General features: G+C 37.2%; 1 protein-coding gene and 1 pseudogene across 7 annotated transcripts in view; one reads left to right on the forward strand and one right to left on the reverse strand.

Annotated features, from left to right (window-relative positions):
* Nucleotides 1–21029, reverse strand: part of NCOA3 (nuclear receptor coactivator 3) — a 161382-nt gene that overhangs the window by 118923 nt on the left and 21430 nt on the right. The gene's annotated exons all lie outside the window — the stretch shown is intronic.
* Nucleotides 3560–3949, forward strand: LOC143679989 (small ribosomal subunit protein eS24 pseudogene; annotated as a pseudogene).

Below are 21029 nucleotides of genomic sequence, written 5' to 3' on the forward strand. Positions count from 1 at the left end.
TAGAAGTGTCCAATCTAAGGCATCCAGGGAAAGATACCTTGGTTCAAGAAGGCTAATGAAGTTCAGGGTTTCTTTCTCAAGTGGAAGGGCACATGGCAAACACAGTCAGAGTTTCTCCCTCATCTGGAAAGGCACATGGTGAACACAGTCAGGGTTCCTCTCTCATCTGGAAGGGCACATGGCGAGCACAGCATCATCTGCTAGCTTCTTCTCCTGGCTTCCTGTTTCATGAAGCTCCCTGGGAGGCATTTTCCTTCTTCACCTCCAAAGGCCACTGGCTGGTGGACTCTGCTTCTCATGGCTATGTCATTCTGCTCTGCTCTGACTCTCCTCATTCTTCAAAATGTTTCCTCTTTTATAGGACTCAAGAAATTTATCAAGACCCACCCAAATGGGTGGAGACATGTCATCACCTAATCCAGCTTAACAACCACTCTTGATTAAATCACATCTCCAGGGCAATGATCTGATTACAGTTTCAAACATACAGTATTGAATAGGGATTATTCTGCCTTTATGAAATGGGATTTATATTAAAAGATGGCTTTTCTAGGGGACATCCTTTCAAACCAGCACAACACCCTTTTCAAAAATCACATGGCCATAGCATAAGATTTTGTAGGTTTGTCCAGAGTGATACTCCAATAAATCCCACAGTGATTTGAAAAGTCAGTAAAAAAGTATTTGCAAAGTCCCCTTGAGGGAATGAGGAGAAAGGGGGGAAATTCAACTTCCCCAAGTGGAGAATTCTTGATATTCTGGATATTCTCACAAGCAGTGGGGATAACCAAAGCAATAGACTGATCCCCCAATCTTGGGGTTTGTTCATATGAACCTTAACCCCACAAAGGATAGGGTAAGCCTACTTAAAATCAGGCCTCAGAGTCACCCCCAAGAGAATCTCTTTTGTTGATCAGATGTGTCCTCTATCTCCAGCCAACACAAGAAGCAACTCACCGCCCTCCCCCTGTCTACGTGGGACATGACTCCCAGGGGTGTGGACCTTTCTGTCAATATGGGACAGAAATCCTAAAATGAGCTGGGCCTGAAAATGTAGAGCTGTGTTCCAGTAGCCATGTTTCTTGAAGATGATTGTATAATGATACAGCTTTCACAATGTGACTGTGTGTGATTATGTAAACCTTGTGTATGATGCTCCTTTTACCTACCTTATCGACAGACAAGTAAAACATATGGAATAAAAATACATAATAGGGGAACAAATATTAAAACAAATTTAATAGATTGAAATGCAAGTGATCAATGAAAGGGAGGGGTAAGGGGTATGGTATGTATAAATTTTTTTCTGTCTTTTTATTTCTTTTTCTGAATTGATGCAAATGTTCTAAGAAATGATCATGAGAAATGATCATGATGATGAACATGTAACTACGTGATGATATTGTGAATTACTGATTATATATGTAAAATGGAATGATTATATGTTAAGAATGTTGATGTTTGTTGTCTTATTTTTTTAAAAAAAATTAAATGGAAAAAAAAATCATATGGCCAAAAATGAGGGTTTATTTCTGAACTCACTTCTATTTCACTTTTCTATATATCTATCCTTGTACCAGTGCCACACTGTTTTGATTACTGTAAATTTGTAATAAGTTTTAAAATCAAAATCTTAGTCCTCCAACTTTGTTCTTCCTTTTCAGGATGGTTTTGGCTATTCGGGGCCCTTTGTCCCTCTTTATGAATTTGATGTTTGGCTTCTGCTTTCTGCAAAGAGGGCTGTTCGAATTTCGGTTGGGATCATGGTGAATCTGTAAATTGCTTTGGGTAGTGTACAGACATGCTAAGAATGTTAAATCTTCCAATCCATGAGCATGGGATATCTTCCCATTTATTTAATTTTTCTGCACTGGCTTGTAGTTTTCCATGTATAACTCCTTTACATTCTTCATTACATTTATTCCTAGATATTTTATTCTGTTAGTTGCTAGTATAAATGGAATTGTTTTTCTGATTTGCTTTTCAGAATGTTCCTTCTCAAGCAGTTTTCTTGTAGATTCTACAAGTTTTTCCATATATAGGATAATGTCATCTACAAATATCACATCATTTTCTTGCTTAATTGCTCTGGCTATAACTTCTGATACAAAGTTGAATAGTAGTTGTGACAGTGGGCATCATTTTGTTCCTGATCTCAGGGGAAAAAGCTTTCAGTCTTCAATCATTGAGAGTGATGTTAGCTGTGAGTTTTTAATATATGCCCTTTATCATGTTGAAGTTCTCTTCTATTCTTAGACTGAGTGTTTTTATCAATAAAGGGTGCTGTATTTTGTCAAATGAATTTTCTCCATCAATTGAAATGATCATATAGTTTTTCCTTCATTCTACTAATGCTGAGTCTTACACTGAACCACACTTACATTCTTGAGATAAATTCCACTTGGTCATGGCATATAATCCTTTCAATGTGCTGTTGGATTTAGATTGTTCATATTTTGTCGAGCATTCTAGCATATTCATAAGGTATACTGGTCTGTAATTTTATTTTCATGTGCTATCTAGATAAGCCTTTGATATTAGGATGATGCTGGCCTCATAGACTATATCAGAAAGTATTCCCTCCAATCCTCTTGGTTTCTGTATGTAATCATTTGTTGAACCAACTAGATTATCACGAAAATATGCAAGTGTCACATTTTATAATCTTTCTAAAAATAATAAACCACTACCAGGCAGAAATGACAATCACAGGTAAAACGAAATTGATGGTCACACAGGAAAATAAACAGCACTACTTTTACTAACTTTCTTTTCTTTCTTTCTATCTAAAAAGATTTAATCCCTTCCAGACCAGGGAAATTTAGAGAACTCAACAGCAGATAGATGGCACATTCCCCAATCCAGTGATTATCTAATAAGTGAGTACCATTTGAAAAGTCTATTCTTTGCCTAAAATACTATAACAATGTTTCTATATGAAAACGCCTTGGTGATGTGTGTTTCCGAATTTCAAGAGTATTAATAGAAATCATTGTAAAAGTAGAAGGGTTAAGGACTGAATACAAAGAGTAAAGCAAAGTTTAAAAGAATGAAGAAAGCAAGTGCTTCTACAAAAAACAAAATTATACTGACAGTGTAGCATATGGGTAAGAAAAGGAGATTTTTCTTTTTTAATGAAGGAAAAGAAGAAAAAGCAGAAAAAATACTGATGTAAAATAGGGTCCAAGGAAACTTTACGCAAATAAAAGCAAAAGGAACCTTTTAATATAGGGAATCAACCATACTCAACTCATTTTGCCCAAATGGAAGCTTTATAGAAATATAAATCTTAACATAATGTAAAGAAAGTTGTTTTAAATATTTTTTAAATGCACGTTCTAACTAAAAACTATTGAAATGCACAGTAATGGCTGAATTGTATAGTCTGCAAATTATGCCTCAATAAACCTGTTTAAAAAAAAAAGCAAAGGGGAGAAGTGGCAAGCACATTTATTAGAAAGTAGCAACAGGTCAGAATGTCTGAAAAGCTATTTTTAAAAACAGTAAGTCTTTTTTTTTCTCCCCGGCTGCCTGAGGATCGCCCGCCATCACAAATGACATGGAAACTATCCAGACCAGGAAGTTCATGACCAACCCACTACTTCAGTGGAAACAAATGGTCATTAATGTCTTTCACCCTGGAAAGGCAATGGTAGCTAAGACAGAAATTTAGGAAAAACTAGCCAAAATGTGCAAGACTACACCAGATGTCATCTTTGTATCTGAATTTAGAACCCATTTTGGTGGTGGCAAGATGACTGGCTTTGGCATGATTTATGATTCCGTGGATTATGCAAAGAAAAATGAACCCAAACACGAACTTGCAAGACATGGCCTGTATGAGAAGAAAAAGACTTCAAGAAAACAATGAAAGGAATGCAACAACAGAATGAAGAAAGTCACGGGCACTGCAAAGGCCAAGGTTGGTACTGGTAAAAAGAAGGAGTAAAGACTCTTCAATGACTTGACCCATGATTGTACAGATATTTCACCAGAGGTTTAATATAATTAAAAACCTTTATGTAAAAAAAAAAGTAATAATAGTAGCGCAACAGTGGTTCAGTGGCAGAGTTCTCACCTGCCATGCTGGAGGCCCGGGTTCGATTTCCAGTGCTTGCCCATGTAAAAAAAAAAGATAGTAAGTACTCAAAGCACAGAAATCTAGCACTATCTAATAAGGAGGCAAAGAAACCCTACAATCTTTGAGATGTCAAGAGCATAACAAGTATTTGTTTAATATCAAATCATAATACAATGCTATATTCACAGAAGAGACAGATACTATGTTGTCTGTATCAAAGCAAAAGCTCCTTCCTGAACTGGGATCTTTTCTCCCTCATTTTTGTAGCTCCTAGGATGTTTTGCATGTAGCAAGTAAGCCACAAAAGTTTATTATAAAATATATATAACACACATACATACACACACACACACACACCTCAAAAAAGAACAATTCCTCATGCTGTTGCAGAATTAAGAAAAATAAAGAAGATTTTAAAGAAATAAGTATTTTATGGTTTTATACTAAAAGTAACTAAGGAAAATAATGCTCCAAAGCAACTCATTCTCAAAAGATGCCAATAACTGCTGAAAATAGATGGTAATTAATATTTTAAAATTTCAACTTATGTGTGAGACTAAAGCAAAAAATGTTTATTTGGTACAAAATTTATATTTTGACTAGTGCATTTCCTAGTATAACTTATGTACACAGCATAATTAAACACCATAAGTATATGGAACCTTGAGCAGGACATGAGATTTTGTGGGTTTGTCCAGAGTGATGCCCCGATAAATTCCAGAGTGATTTGAACAGTGAATAAAAAAGTATTTGCAAAGTCCTCATCAGGGAATAGTGAGAACGGGGGAAAATTCAACTTTCCCAAGTTGAATTCTTGATACGCTCACAAGTACTGTGGACAATCAAAGCTATAGGCTGAGCCCCCAGTCTTGGGGTTTGTTCATATGAAACTTAACCCCACAAAGGATAGGTCAAGCCTACTTAAAATCAGGCCTGAGTCCCCCCAAGAGAACATCTTTTGTTGTTCAGATGCTGCCTCTCTCTCCAGCCAACACAACAAGCAAACTCACCACCCCTGTCTATGTGGGACCTGACTTCCAGGGGTGTGGACCTTCGTGGCAATGTGGGACAGAAATCCTAGAATGAGCTGAGACTCAGCATCAAGGGGTTGAGAAACCTTCTCGACCAAAAGGAGGAAGAGTGAAATGAGACAAAATAAAGTGTCAATGGCTGAGCAATTCCAAACAGAGTCGAGAGGTTATCCTGAAGGTTATTCTTATGCATAAGTAGATATCACCTTGTTATTCAAGATGTAACGGAGAGGCTGGAGGGAACTGCCTGAAAATGTAGAGCTGTGTTCCAGCAGCCATATTTCTTGAAGATGATTATATAATGATAAAGCTTTCACAATGTGACTGTGTGACTGTGAAAGCCTTGTGTCTGATGCTCCTTTCATCTACCTTGTCAACAGATGAGTAGAACATATGGAATAAAAAGAAATAATAGGGGGAACAAATGTTAAAATAAATTTAGTTTGAAATGCTAGCGATCAATGAAAGGGAGGGGTAAGGGGTATGGTATGTATGAATTTTTTTCTGTTTCCTTTTATTTCTTTTTCTGAATAGATGCAAATGATCATGATGATGAATAAGCAACTATGTGATATTGTGAACTACTGATTATATATACAGAACAGAATGATCAAAAGTTAAGAATGTTTGCACTTGGTGTTTTTTGGTATTTTAAAAAATAAATTAAAAGTCAAAAAAAAAAAAAAGATTCTACAAAGATTTCATGCAATAGGGTAACCTTCCAGAAACCTACAACCTCCAGATGGGTCCCTGAACCAGAGAAGTCCTGAAACCTAGAGGGCCCAGCCTCTCCAGAACATCAGCTAATACCATCTCCTTACCCCATGTTACTGACAGCCCCTTTCAACATGAAAAAGTCAGAATGGGCACAGTCCAAATACCCCTAAAGAGTAGAACAGAAAGATCAAAGGTGATGCGGAGTTATACAGAGAAGGCAGGGTTTAATAAACAAATATGATTGCTGAATCATTAAATTGATATTTCATTTTAGTTTCCAGTATCTTAGAGCAGTTAGAAGTAAAAACCTAAAATTGTGGACTTGTAATGCACACCAAACTCTGAAATCTGTTCTACAACTAATTGTTGTGCTGTGCTTTGAAATGTATTGCTATGTTGTATATATGTTATTTTTCACAAAAAAAAAGAAAGAAAAAAGTCAATTGGATGATAAATATTTATTCTTTCTAGCCTCCAATCTTCTGGAGCAGCTAGAAAGAAAAATCTGAAAAAAAAAAAAATGCCAATAAGCTAAAGTAAGACTAGAATAGGCACTTACATTCAGTTTTTCTCATTTCTTGTTCTCAAGAAAAGTAAGCAATTAACCAACATTTACTAAATACCCACAATCCACTCAGAAAGCTACTAATCCCTGAGCAGATCAAGTAAAAGGGTGCTCACCACCTAGATAGGGAAGCTAACCCTAATGAAAGAATTTGTTATCTATAGCATCTTGTGTTGAGTGCCAAGTGCCAAGCTGAGCATACTAGCTAGAAGCTTGATGAAAGAAGTAATCGCAAATTCAAATGAACAGGAAGAACACATAAAAGATGGAGCCAGAATTGAACTCTGGATGAGCAGTTTGACTGAGTCACTATTAATTCTTCTCTCCCCTGCCCACATATACATCAAATGCATGACACAATCTTATCGGCTATACCTTCAAAATTTATATAGAAGATGACCATTCCTTATCATCTCCACTGCCATACCATCCCCACGGACTAAGGCAATGCCACCTCATACCTGATTTACTGTAAAGAGACTTCTTTTGATCTCTCAGCTTTTTCCTTGCCCTCTGTGGTAGTTTGATCACCTTCCTAATAAACTATTGCACTGGAATCCTTGTATATGATTGGGTTCCTCCATCTTTCCGGAGGTCCCTCCTCCAACTTGTTCTGGGGCAGACAGTTGGAGCTAGAGTGAAGCATGTGGGGCAGGAAGTAGGCCAGGTGTGGTGGTTTGAAACTATTATGTACCCCAGAAAAGGCCATGTTCTTTTCACCCATTCCTGTGGGTACAGACCTATTGTAGGTGGAATCTTTTGATTACATTATTTCAATCAAGATGTTCTAAGATGGGTCTTAATCCTTTTACTGGAGTCCTTTATAAGAGAGGAATTTAAGAAGTTCATAGAGAAAAGCCCCAGAGAACCTAAGAGAGGAAGCCACTGAATTAGAAGCTGAAAGCAATGAAACCCAGGAACAAAGGACCAGCAGACGGCCAGCCATGTGCCTTCCCATGTGACAAGAGGAGTCCCAATGCCAGCAGCCAGTTTTTCAGAGTCCAGGTATCATCTTACTGATGCCTTGAGTTGGACATCTTCACAGTAAAGTTAATAAATTCGCATAGTAAAAGCCAACCCATTTCTGGTATATTGCATCCTGGCAGCTTTAGCAAACCAAAACACCCTCCCATAGGCTACTCTCCACAAAGCAGCTGGAGGGTTCTCGTTAAAGCCTAATTAAGTTTATTGGCTCTGTGCTAAAACTCTAGTATATGGTGTATGCGTGTGTTTACAAGCACAGAGAAATAAAGACTAGAAAGATATACACAAATATTTAATATTGGATAAGATTACTGATAATTTTCTTCTTTATAGCTTCTGTATTTTCCACATGAACATGAATTAAATACTTTTATAATTAGAATAAAAGAGAGAGGCTTTATTTGAAGGCAAATCAATGACCATAAGATGATCTTTCTGAAATAACCAAAAATTAAAAACCTGCAGTGTTTCTCAACTTTCTCAAAGTAAAAGCTGAAGATCTTACAACTGCCTGCAAGGCCCTACTCTAAAGTAGCTCATGTTATCTGTCAGTTCTTCTCTCACTTACTGTTCTTCAAACACACGAAGAATGCTCCTGCCAAAGGACCTTTACGCTGGTCATTCACTCTACACAGAACCCCCACCTTTCAACATTCACACAGCTTACTCCCTGGACTCTTTGCTAAAATATTACTTTCTCAGGGACGTGTACCTTCACAATCCATCTAAAATGCAAACCCTCCAATACACACACACACACACACACACACACACACACACACACACACACTTCCCCAGGGCCCTTTATACTGCTTTATTTTTTCCATAGCCAAGTTGGTCACTATTTTATTTCCAATCTTGAGAGATTGGCCTGACATATGACTACCTATACTCAAAAATATTTGTGGTAAAAAAATTAAGGCATGTTGATAGAAACAAGGGTCAAAGGTTTTTGGAGGGTGTGAGGATATGCATTTGGAGGGTGGGGGTAGGGGTGGGGACACTAAAAGAAAATCAATCTCATTGGAGCAAAGAATTCATTTGAAGCATAAAAACCCTATAAAGGTAAAGAAGAGACTCAGTTAACAGCGAGTAAATAGAAGAAGTGAGGGACTTACAGGATGGGAGGTTGATAGAAAAAAGAAAATCTGGCTCATGTGCCAAAAGGAAATTTAGGCTGAGAGGAAAGGTATAAAATAGTTGGAAATACAATGAGGGCTAATAAAGGGAAGTGCATGAATAGGCAAACAGATCAGTCACAGATACAGGAAAGATAGAGAGAGAATGAGACTGCACAAAGGAGGAGTGCAGTACAAGGGGGAGACCATTGTTATGTCACAACACCATTCAAATCCAAGACCTAACAATCCAGAAAAAGATATGCTTATGGATTAATATGCCTTTATTTCCAAAAGGTAAATGACTTAGCAGTGTTACATGCAAAGATATACATATATCTGATGCATCACTTTGAACTCTCAAATTCTCACTCCACAAATGCCTAACAGGTTAACTCATGAAACCTGAACTTCATCATTTCATTACCTGATGTCAGTGTTAGGCCTCTGCCACGAAAGAGATCAAACAAGGTAGAACTAAGAGATAACAGTGTATTCTTGATCTACTGTTCATCATTCTGCTCTTGCAATTTACAAGACTGGGCAACCTGGACTTCTGTCATTAGGAAAACAGTATAATGTTGTTTGCCTTTAACTCTGAAACAGCCAAACCAAAAAACTCAGTATTAATTTTAGTAAGAGGTCTAGCGACCTTTTGAAATATGAACAGGAACCTAAAATAGACATTAAATTCCTTTTCAAATACGCCAAATGACTACTGAACTTGTGTAAATCTTTTTAAAACTTGGTTTTAATTTTTTGAGCATTCTTATAATGCTCAAAAATACTATTTTGTATTATAAAATACTATAATACAAATGGCAAATTACTGAGAGTAGGGTTTGTTTGGGATGATGGGCTGTTCTGGTAATGGATGATGGTGAGAGGTTAGAACATCACTGTGAATGTACTTAATCACACTGAAAGGTATTTGCTGGGGAGTGGCTTGGATGGGAAAATTTATGTTGTATATATATTTCCACAATTTAAAAAAAGAACAATTTAAAAATACAATGACAATTAAATGCAATGCATGATCCTGGGCTGTATCAAATAATGGAGAAGAAAGGCCCTAAAGGACATTATTGGGATACATGAACAAACTAGAATACAGACTGCAAGTTTTATATCAATGTTAAATTTCTTCAATTTGATAACTGCACTTAAGGTGGCTATGTAAGTGAGTAGCCTTGTTCCTAGGAAACATACATGGAAGTAGCATGTGTTCAAGGAGCATAATGAATGCAACGTACTCTCAAATGTTTAGAAAACTGACAATCAACAGATATAAAGGTGAACTGCTTGACAGATGATACAATAAATGCGGGTGCCTGGGAGGAGGAGCAGAGGTTACGTTAAGAGTTCTCTGTATGGGTTTTGTATTATTTTTGCAACTGTCCTGTTTTAAATTATCTCAAAAGAAAAGTTTAAGAAAAAATTAAAGGTGGCACCATGAGAAAAAAGCCATATAAAGTAAAATTTTACTTATAGTATTATAACTAAAAGAATGATTATCATCTCAAATGCATAATTAAAAAACCAAAATGTTTTAATTAAAATTTAAAGCAGCTAGGAATTTGGGAATCTGAAGTTCTTAAATAATTTTGCAAATTCACTGTTTAGGCTCACACTCAGGTGGAGAGCAAACAAACCCACATTACGATGTGTGAATTATGCACTGTTCACTAAAAGCTGGCTAAACACCATTTTATTATTGATAAAGTAGCTTCATATGACACGTGGAGTGCAAATTAAGTTGCACTGAATGCCAACAGAAGTATGCCTGCATGTTATTGTGAGAAATAGTGGAAAATTTCACAGGCTGACATCCAGAACGTCTGTGGTTCTTTTTTCATATTTCTTTCTTCCGGCAAAGCCGCTATTAGAACAGCAGTTGGATTTTTTTTTAAGTTGGAAATTTCCACTGCTTTTTAAAAATAGACTTGTTGAATGTAAAATGCAAAACGTTCCAAAATTCCAGCATGACAAATAAAAATTCAAACAGAAAAGAATTAAAGTATACATCTTCAAATTAGGGTGAGGGGATTAGTAAGTAAATTGAGGTGTGTCTCACCTATTCCAAGCAAGCAAAATAAGAAAAATTCCAGGGAGATACTTATTCTATTTATAGTTACAATATTGTAATATAAATACTCAAGGTGACTAACAGCACATTGTTAAACTGATAGCTCTTCATTAATTTATATGCTGGTATTCAATAGCTAATAACAATTCAGCAGAACAGTTAACCATGAAAAGAGATGTATAATATAGCCTAGTAAGAAAGAAATATGTTCTATATTATAGTGGTAAGCTATAAATACAGGATTTTTTCAGCAATGGTTACAGAGAGAACAATGACAAAATCTCACAGCCAAGATTTAGTGTTTTTATATAGGTTTGATGCATCTTTTTATTAGGTTTATACTAGGCCAACATATTCAATATTCTTAGTCTTAATTTGCAGTAATAAATGAGGAGACACACAAGGATTTACTGATTCACTTTTATTGAAGGGATAAAAAGAAAGATTAAATTCCAGGCCATGGATTTCAATTTTAAAATGACTTTTAAAAGTTAAATACAATAGAAAATAATTAACTATGTTTAAGAACTAATATGCTCCAGATTAACAATTAAATATTTCTTTCCATTAAAATGGAATCTATAATACATGTTGCACAGCTATTATTCAAGCTATAAAACACTGGTTATTCCCCAAAATATACATGTGAACAAAAATCTAAACATTAGTACACAGACATCACTAATCACCAATTAAAATCTGTACCACCAAAGATTAGGAGAAAATATTTGCAAACATATGTGATAAAAGATGTGCATTCAGAATATATATATGTCCAAAATATATGTATGTCCAGAATATATGTACGTATGTATGCATATATGTATGAATTAGTGAAAAACCTCTTACAACTCAATTTTATAAAGGAAACCCAATTATTAAAAAAAAGGAAGAGGGAAGAGGGAAAGGGAAATGAGAAGGGGGAAGAAAGAGGAAAGGGAAAGATGGAAGAAACGGGAAGGAAAGGACAAAGAGGCATATGATTTGAACAGATATGTCACAAAAAAAGATGAAAGGATATTGAAATTAAAACCACAATGAGATACCACTACACACACTCACTAGAATGACAAAAATTTAAAGTAATAATAAGACCAAATGTAGGTGAGAATGCAAAACTGGAATGCTGATATATTGCTGGTAAAACTGCAAAATGATAAAGCCACTTAAGGTAAACACTTCAAGTTTCTTATAAAATTAAATATACAGCCATCTGAACATCCTGAGTACTTGTCCAAGAAAATGAAATCACATGTCCATTGTAAGACTTGTATGCAAATGTCCCTAGCAGCTCTATTCATAATAGCAAAAAAAAATGGCAACAACACAGATGTCATTCAGTCTGTAAATGGAAAGGAAAAAAAAAACAAAAAACAAAAACAGGCCATATATCCATACAATGAAATATTACTCAGAAGTAAAAAGAAATGTACTACTGATATAAGCAACATGGATAAATCTCAAAGAATTAGGCTACGCAAAAGAAGTCCAACACAGTTACATGACTCTATTTATCTGAAATTTATACAAAATTCTAAAAAAGGGAGCACAGTACTGATAAAAAACAGATCAGCAGACCTATAAATAACATCTTACTTAATAGTGAAATACTGAATACTTCCCTTCTAAGACTGTGAACAAGGCAAAGATTTATATTTAATAATGTACTGATGATACTAGATAATTTATTAAAACAAGGAAAAGAAAAGGCACGTCTGGAAAGGAAAAAATAAAATTGTCTTTATTCACAGACAGCATGATCATCTATATAGACAATCCTAAGTCAAACACATAAAAGCTTCTAAAAGTAATAAATGCATTTAACAAGAATTTGAATAAACAAAAATCTGTTGCATTTCTATGTGCTATAGCAACACACTATTAAAAACTAAAATTTAAAAAAATACTATTTACAAATAACATTAATAAGTATGGAATACTTAGAAATAAATTTGACAAAAACTGTGACGTTCTTTACTGATGAAAGAAATTAAAGAATACCAAAATACATATTATGTGTTTATGGACTAGAAGATGCACTATTGTTAAGACATCAATTATCCCTGTTAAGATGTTAATTATCCCCAAATCAATCAACTGATTCAGTGCAATTGCACACAAAATCCCAATCGAGATTTTACAAAAATCAAGAAGTGGATTCTAACATTTAAATAGAAATGCAAAGGACAAAGAATAACCAAAATAATTTGAAAAAAGAAAAAGTTAGAGATCTTACACTATCAGATTTCAAGAGTTCAACAATCAAGACAGTATGGTACTAGGGGTATAGATAGACATATATATCAAAGGAATAATAAAGGCTTCAAAACTAATGGGTAATTATAATACACAAACTCGGAGAGCATGGATTATATATAGTAAAGGGTTCTAGATTGTAAGCTCTTACAGCAGTCACATGTATTCAAGAGTTGTAACTGTTATTTCTAAGTTCGGAGATATTGAGCTATTTGTGTGTAACCTAGTTGCGCCCTGAAACTCAGAGTTAGAGCACTGACACTATGGAAATCAGCACTGCCCCATACAGCAACTGCTGATCAGATTTCTACTAGATATATGAATGAAGCTGATCTGGACAGAATTAAAATTAATCAGAATACAGGGAACAGGGTACAAGATGACACGGTCCATACTTTAAAACTTCAATTTCTATGAGAAACCAAAGGGAGAGATCTTTATTTGGTGCAAAACTTTTATTTTGGGTAGCATATTAAATAACTTAACGTGTATGGTCAGTTTATTTGAACACAATAATTACATTGAATCTTAAACTGGGTGTGAGTTCTTGTTGGTTTGTACCAGTTAGTAGGATGGCCTGATAAATCCCAGAGTAATCTGGACAGAGAATGAAAAAGTACTTGCAAAGTCCCTTGGGGGACTGGGGAGAAAGGAGGAAATACTAAACTTCCCCATTGGGAGAATTCTTCATATGCTCACAAGCAGTGGGGATAATCAATTCAGTAGGCTAAGCCCTCAAACTTGGGGTTCGCCCCTACAAAACTTATTCCTGTAAAAGAAGCTAAGCCTACTTAGTTATGCCTAAAAGTCACCCCAAGAGAATCTCTTTTGTTGTTCAGACATGGCCTCTCTCCCTCTAAGCCAACTCAGCAAGTGAACTCACTGTCCCTCCCTCTATGTGAAACATGACTCCCAGGGGTGTAACTCCCTGGCAATGTAGGACAGGACTTCCAGGATGAGCCTGGACGAGAGAAATGAGACAAATTAAAGCTTCAGTAGCTGAGAAACTTCAGAGTCGAGAGGTTATCCTGGGGGTTATTCTTATGCATTATATAAATACCCCTTTTTAGTTTATGCTGCACTGGAGTGGCTACAGGGAAATACTTGAAACTGTTCAACTATGTCACAGTAACTGTGATTATTGAAGATGATTGCACAACTATGCAGCTTTTACAAAGTGATGTGTGATTGTGAAAACCTTGTATCTGATGCTCCTTTTATCCAGGGTATGGACAGATGAGTAAAAACATTATAATAATAGGGAAAAACAAATAAACAAATAATGGGGGGTATAAGAGGTAAAAAAAAAAATGGGTAGATTGAAATACTATTGGTCAATGAGAGGGAAGGGTAAGGGGTATAGGATGTGTGGGTTTTTTGTTTCTTCTTTTTTCTTTTTATTTATTTTTCTGGAGTGATGCAAATTTTCTGAAAATGACCCTGGTGATGAATACACAACTATGTGATGATTTTGTGAGACACTGATTGTATACTACGGATGGACTGTAGGTGTGTGAAGATTTCGCAATAAAAATATCTTTTTAAAAAACTTTTTAAAATTAGACCCACACATACAATCAGTTAATTATCAAAAAAGATGCCAATGCAATTCAATGAACAATGAAGAATCACTTTGACAATGTTTGTTGTACAAGTATAGCCATAAACCAAAAACTGAACTTCAACCCTTATGTCACACCATACACAAAAATTAACTCAAAATGGATCCAAAGCCTAAATTCAAGCACTATTAAACTTCTAGAAGAACATAAGAGAAAATACTAATGACCTTGAAGTTGACAAAGATTTCTTAAATAGAGCAACAACAAAAAAATGAACTATAAAAGAAAAAAAAACAGTAAACTGGACACCAACAGTATTAAAAACTTTGGCACTTCAAAAAAGACTGATACACTTCCGGAGAAGATGGTGGCTTAATAAGGCACGCGGGTCTTAGTTTCTCCTCCAGAACAACTACCAAAGAACTAGAAACAGTACAGAACAGCTCCCGGAGCCACGACAGAGACCAGACACACAGTGTACCCCATTCTGGAATGGCCGGACCGGCTAAGAGACTCCGCTGTGGTGAGGTCCCCGAGAGGCGCATGCTTCCCCGGACCGCGGCGGCTGGCGGCCGAGCCCCTCCCTCCCTCCTTCCCGGGTCGGCTGGGAGCTTTGTATCGGCGGTTCCTCAAGCCGCGGCGGCCGGTGCCCCTCCCCCAAGCGCAGCTTCCCGGGCCAGCTGGGAGCCTCAGAGCGGCAGTTCCCCAAGCCACAGTAGCCGGCAACCGGAGCCCCTTCCACACACGCGGCTTCCCAGGCTGGCTGGGAACCTCGGAGCTGCGGTTCCCCAAGCCACGGCGGCCCTCCCACACGTGGCTTCCCAGGCCGGCTGGGAGCTTTGGATCGGCGGTCCCCCAAGCCACGGCAGCCGGCACCCCTCCCCCACGCGCGGCTTCCCAGGCCGGCTGGGAGCCTCGGAACAGCGGTTCCCCAAGCCGCAGTGGCCGGCGACCGCAGCCCCTTCCACACACGCGGCTTCCCAGGTCGGCTGGGAGCCTTGGAACAGCGGTTCCCTAAGCCGTGGCGGCTGGCGACCCTCCCCCACAGGCGACTTCCCGGAGGGGAAGGAAAGAGTCTCCAACAGTAGTAGAGACTGAGCCCAACCTAACACCAATAATGGCATTAATGAACAACTTCTGACTACTAAAAATAGGCCCTCAGCTCAGGCGAAACTGATAAAGGCGGAAGTCGCCTATTGGCCTAACTGCAAAAGAGGAAAGGGGGCGAAACAGAGCCTTCTGCGGCTGTTTCTACGGAGGCTTCGTTGCCTCTGGGCTCAGCGCTGGGATTACACAGGTGGCAACTGCCCCGAACGCACAAACAGGCTGCTTTCAGGGCTCTCTACCACCTGAACCTTCCCCGCGGGAGGGGTGAAACGCAACTCACGTGGAATCCCTCTCTCAAGGAATTCAGATCCCAGGACTTCACAATTTGAAGCCATTAAAACCAACCTACAACCTCTCCTCTGTCTCCACCACACACCCAGCAGCGAGTCTTCCAAAGTTAAAGGAGCCACAACATCTTTTGCTGGTGGGACCCGCAGACAGACAAGCACCACATACTGGGCAGGATAAGAAAAACAGAGCCCAGAGACTTCACAGGAAAGTCTTTCAACCTGCTGGGTCCCACACTCAGGGAAATCTGATTAAATGCCCAGACGCCAGCAAAAAATAACAAATCACACCTGGAAAATTGAAGATATGGCCCAGTCAAAGGAACAAACCAATAGGTCAAATGAGATAAAGGAGCTGAGACAACTAATTCTGAATATACTAACAGAAATGGAAAATCTCTTCAAAAACCAAATCAATAAATTGAGGGAGGACATGAAGAAGGCAAGGAATGAACAAAAAGAAGAAATGGAAAGTCTGAAAAAACAAATCACAGAACTTATGGGATTGAAAGACAGTAGAAGAGATGAAAAAAACAATGGAAACCTACAATGGTAGATTTAAAGACACAGAGGCTAGAATTAGTGAACTGGAGGATGGAACATCTGAAATCCAAAAAGAAACAGAAACTATAGGGAAAAGAATGGAAAAATTTGAGCAGGGGCTCAGGGAATTGAATGATAATATGAAGCGCACAAATATACGTGTTGTGGGTGTCCCAGAAGGAGAAGAGAAGGGAAAAGGAGGAGAAAAACTAATGGAAGAAATTATCACTGAAAATTTCCCAACTCTTATGAAAGACCTAAAATTACAGATCCAAGAAGTGCAGCGCACCCCAAAGAGAATAGACCCAAATAGGCGTTCTCCAAGACACTTACTAGTTAGAATGTCAGAGGTCAAAGAGAAAGAGAGGATCTTAAAAGCAGCAAGAGAAAAACAATCCATCACATACAAGGGAAACCCAAGACGACTATGTGTAGATTTCTCAGCAGAAACAATGGAAGCTAGAAGACAGTGGGATGACATATTTAAATTACTAAAAGAGAAAAACTGCCAACCAAGACTTCTATATCCAGCAAAATTATCCTTCAAAAATGAGGGAGAAATTGAAACATTTTCAGACAAAAAGTCAATGAGAGAATTTGTGACCAAGAGACCAGCTCTGCAAGAAATACTAAAGGGAGCACTAGAGTCAGATACGAAAAGACAGAAGAGAGAGGTATGGAGAAGAGTGTAGAAAGAAGGAAAGTCAGATATGATATATATATAATACAAAAGGCAAAATGGTAGAGTAAAGTATTACCCAAACAGTAATAACACTAAGTGTTAATGGACTGAATTCCCCAATCAAAAGACACAGACTAGCAGAATGGATTAAAAAACAGGATCCTTCTATATGTTGTCTACAGGAAACACATCTTAGACCCAAAGATAAACATAGGTTGAAAGTGAAAGGTTGGGAAAAGATATTTCATGCAAATAACAACCAGAAAAGAGCAGGAGTAGCTATACTAATATCCAACAAATTAGACTTCAAATGTAAAACAGTTAAAAGAGACAAAGAAGGACACTATATACTAATAAAAGGAACAATTAAACAAGAAGACATAACAATCATAAATATTTATGCACCGAATCAGAATGCCCCAAAACACGTGAGGAATACACTGCAATCACTGAAAAGGGAAATAGACACATCTACCATAATAGTTGAAGACTTCAATTCGCCACTCTCATCAACGGACAGAACATCTAGACAGAGGATCAATAAAGAAACAGAGAATTTGAATATTACAATAAATGAGCTAGACTTAACAGACATTTATAGGACATTAAACCCCACAACAGCAGGATACACCTTTTTCTCAAGTGCTCATGGATCATTCTCAAAGATAGACCATATGCTGGGTCACAAAGCAAGTCTCAACAAATTTAAAAAGACTGAAATCATACACAACACTTTCTCGGATCATAAAGGAATGAAGCTGGAAATCAATAATAGGGAGAGTGCCAGAAAATTCACAAATACGTGCAGGCTCAACAACACACTCTTAAACAACGAGTGGGTCAAGGAAGAAATTACAAGAGAAATTAGTAAATATCTCGAGGCGAATGAAAATGAAAACACAACATATTAAAACCTATGGGATGCAGCAAAGGCAGTGCTAAGAGGGAAATTTATTGCCCTAAATGCCTATATCAGAAAAGAAGAAAGGGTAAAAATTCAGGAATTAACTGTCCACTTGGAAGAACTGGAGAAAGAACAGCAAACTAACCCCAAAGCAAGCAAAAGGAAAGAAATAACAAAGATTAGAGCAGAAATAAATGAAATTGAGAACATGAAAACAATAGAGAAAATCAATAAGACCAGAAGTTGGTTCCGTGAGAAAATCAATAAGATTGATGGGCCCTTAGCAAGATTGACAAAGAGAAGAAGAGAGAGGACGCAAATAAATAAGATCAGAAATGGAAGAGGAGACATAACGACTGACCTCACAGAAAAAAGGAGGTAATAACAGGATACTATGAACAACTTTACGCTAATAAATCCAACAATGTAGATGAAATGGACAAGTTCCTAGAAAGGCATGAACAACCAACTTTGACTCAAGAAGAAATAGAACCTCAACAAAACAATCACAAGTAAAGAAATTGAATTAGTCATTCAAAAGCTTCCCAAAAAGAAAAGTCCAGGACCAGACGGCTTCACATGTGAATTCTACCAAACATTCCAGAAAGAATTAGTACCAACTCTCCTCAAACTCTTCAAAAAAATTGAAGTGGAGGGAAAGCTACCTAATTCATTCTATGAAGCCAACATCACCCTCATGATCACCCTCAAGCCAACATCACCAAAACCAGGCAAAGATATTACAAAAAAAGAAAACTACAGACCAATCTCTCTAATGAATATAGATGCAAAAATCCTCAACAAAATTCTAGCAAATCGAATCCAGCAACACATTAAAAGAATTATACATCATGACCAAGTAGGATTCATCCCAGGTATGCAAGGATGGTTCAACATAAGAAAATCAATTCATGTAATACACCATATCAACAAATCAAAGCAGAAAAATCACATGATCATCTCAATTGATGCAGAGAAGGCATTTGACAAGATTCAACATCCTTTCCTGTTGAAAACACTTCAAAGGATAGGAATACAAGGGAACTTCCTTAAAATGATAGAGGGAATATATGAAAAACCCACAGCTAATATCATCCTCAATGGGGAAAAATTGAAAAGTTTCCCCCTAAATCAGGAACAAGACAAGGATGTCCACTATCACCACTGTTATTCAACATTGTGTTGGAAGTTCTAGCCAGAGCAATTAGACAAGAAAAAGAAATACAAGGCATCAAAATTGGAAAGGAAGAAGTAAAACTATCACTGTTTGCAGACGATATGATACTATACATCAAAAACCCGGAAAAATTCACAGCAAAACTACTAGAGCTAATAAATGAGTACAGCAAAGTAGCAGGTTACAAGATCAACATTCAAAAATCTGTAGCATTTCTATACACTAGCAATGAACAAGCTGAGGGGGAAATCAAGAAACGAATTCCATTTACAATTGCAACTAAAAGAATAAAATACCTAGGAATAAATTTAACTAAAGAGACAAAAGACCTATACAAAGAACACTACAAAAAACTGTTAAAAGAAATCACAGAAGACCTAAATAGATGGAAGGGCATACTGTGTTCATGGATTGGAAGACTAAATATAGTTAAGATGTCAATCCTACCTAAATTGATTTACAGATTCAATGCAATACCAATCAAAATCCCAACAACTTATTTTTCGGGAATAGAAAAACGAATAAGCAAATTTATCTAGAAGGGCAGGGTGACCCGAATTGCTAAAAGTATCGTGAGGAAAAAAAACGAAGCTGGAGGTCTCACGCTGCCGTACTTTAAGGCATATTATGAAGCCACAGTGGTCAAAACAGCATGGTATTGGCATAAAGATAGATATATAGACCAATGGAATCGAATAGAGTCCTCAGATATAGACCCTCTCATCTATGAACATTTGATCTTTGATAAGGCAGTCAAGCCAACTCACCTGGGACAGAACAGTCTCTTCAATAAATGGTGCCTAGAGAACTGGATATCCATATGCAAAAGAATGAAAGGAGACCCATATCTCACACCCTATACAAAAGTTAACTCAAAATGGATCAAAAATCTAAAAATTAGGTCTAAGACGATAAAACAGTTAGAGGAAAATGTAGGGAGATATCTTATGAATCTTACAATTGGAGGCGGGTTTATGGACCTTAAACCTAAAGCAAGAGCACTGAAGAAAGAAAGAAAGAAAGAAATGGGAGCTCCTCAAAATTAAACACTTTCGTGCATCAAAGAACTTCATCAAGAAAGTACAAAGACAGCCTACACAATGGGAGACAATATTTGGAAACGACATATCAGATAAAGGTCTAGTATCCAGAATTTATAAAGAGATTGTTCAACTCAACAACAAAAAGACAGCCAACCCAATTACAAAATGGGAAAAAGACTTGAATAGACACCTCTCAGAAGAGGAAATACAAATGGCCAAAAGGCACATGAAGAGATGCTCAATGTCCCTGGTCATTAGAGAAATGCATATCAAAACCACAATGAGATATCATCTCACACCCACCACCAGAATGGCCATTATCAACAAAACAGAAAATGACAAGTGCTGGACAGGACGTGGAGAAAGAGGCACACTTATCCACTGTTGGTGGGAATGTCAAATGGTGCAACCACTGTGGAAGGCACTTTTGGCGGTTCCTCAAAAAGCTGAATATAGAATTGCCATACAACCCAGCAATACCATTGCTAGGTATCTACTCAGAGGACCTAAGGGCAAAGACACAGTTTATAGCAGCGTTATTTACAATTGCAAAGAGATGGAAACAGCCAAAATGTCCATCAACAGACGAGTGGCTAAACAAACTGTGGTGTATACATACAATGGAATATTATGCAGTTTTAAGACAGAATAAACTTATGAAGCATGTAATAACATGGATGGACCTAGAGAACATTATGCTGAGTGAGACTAGCCAAAAACTAAAGGACAAATACTGTATGGTCCCACTGATGTGAACCGACATTAGAGAATAAACTTGGAATATGTCATTGGTAACAGACCATCAGGAGTTAGAAACAGGGTAAGATAATGGGTAATTGGAGCTGAAGGGATACAGACTGTGCAACAGGACTAGATACAAAAACTC

The sequence above is a fragment of the Tamandua tetradactyla genome, chromosome 1 (assembly GCF_023851605.1).
Source record: "Tamandua tetradactyla isolate mTamTet1 chromosome 1, mTamTet1.pri, whole genome shotgun sequence".
In the NCBI taxonomy this organism is placed as follows: domain Eukaryota; kingdom Metazoa; phylum Chordata; class Mammalia; order Pilosa; family Myrmecophagidae; genus Tamandua; species Tamandua tetradactyla.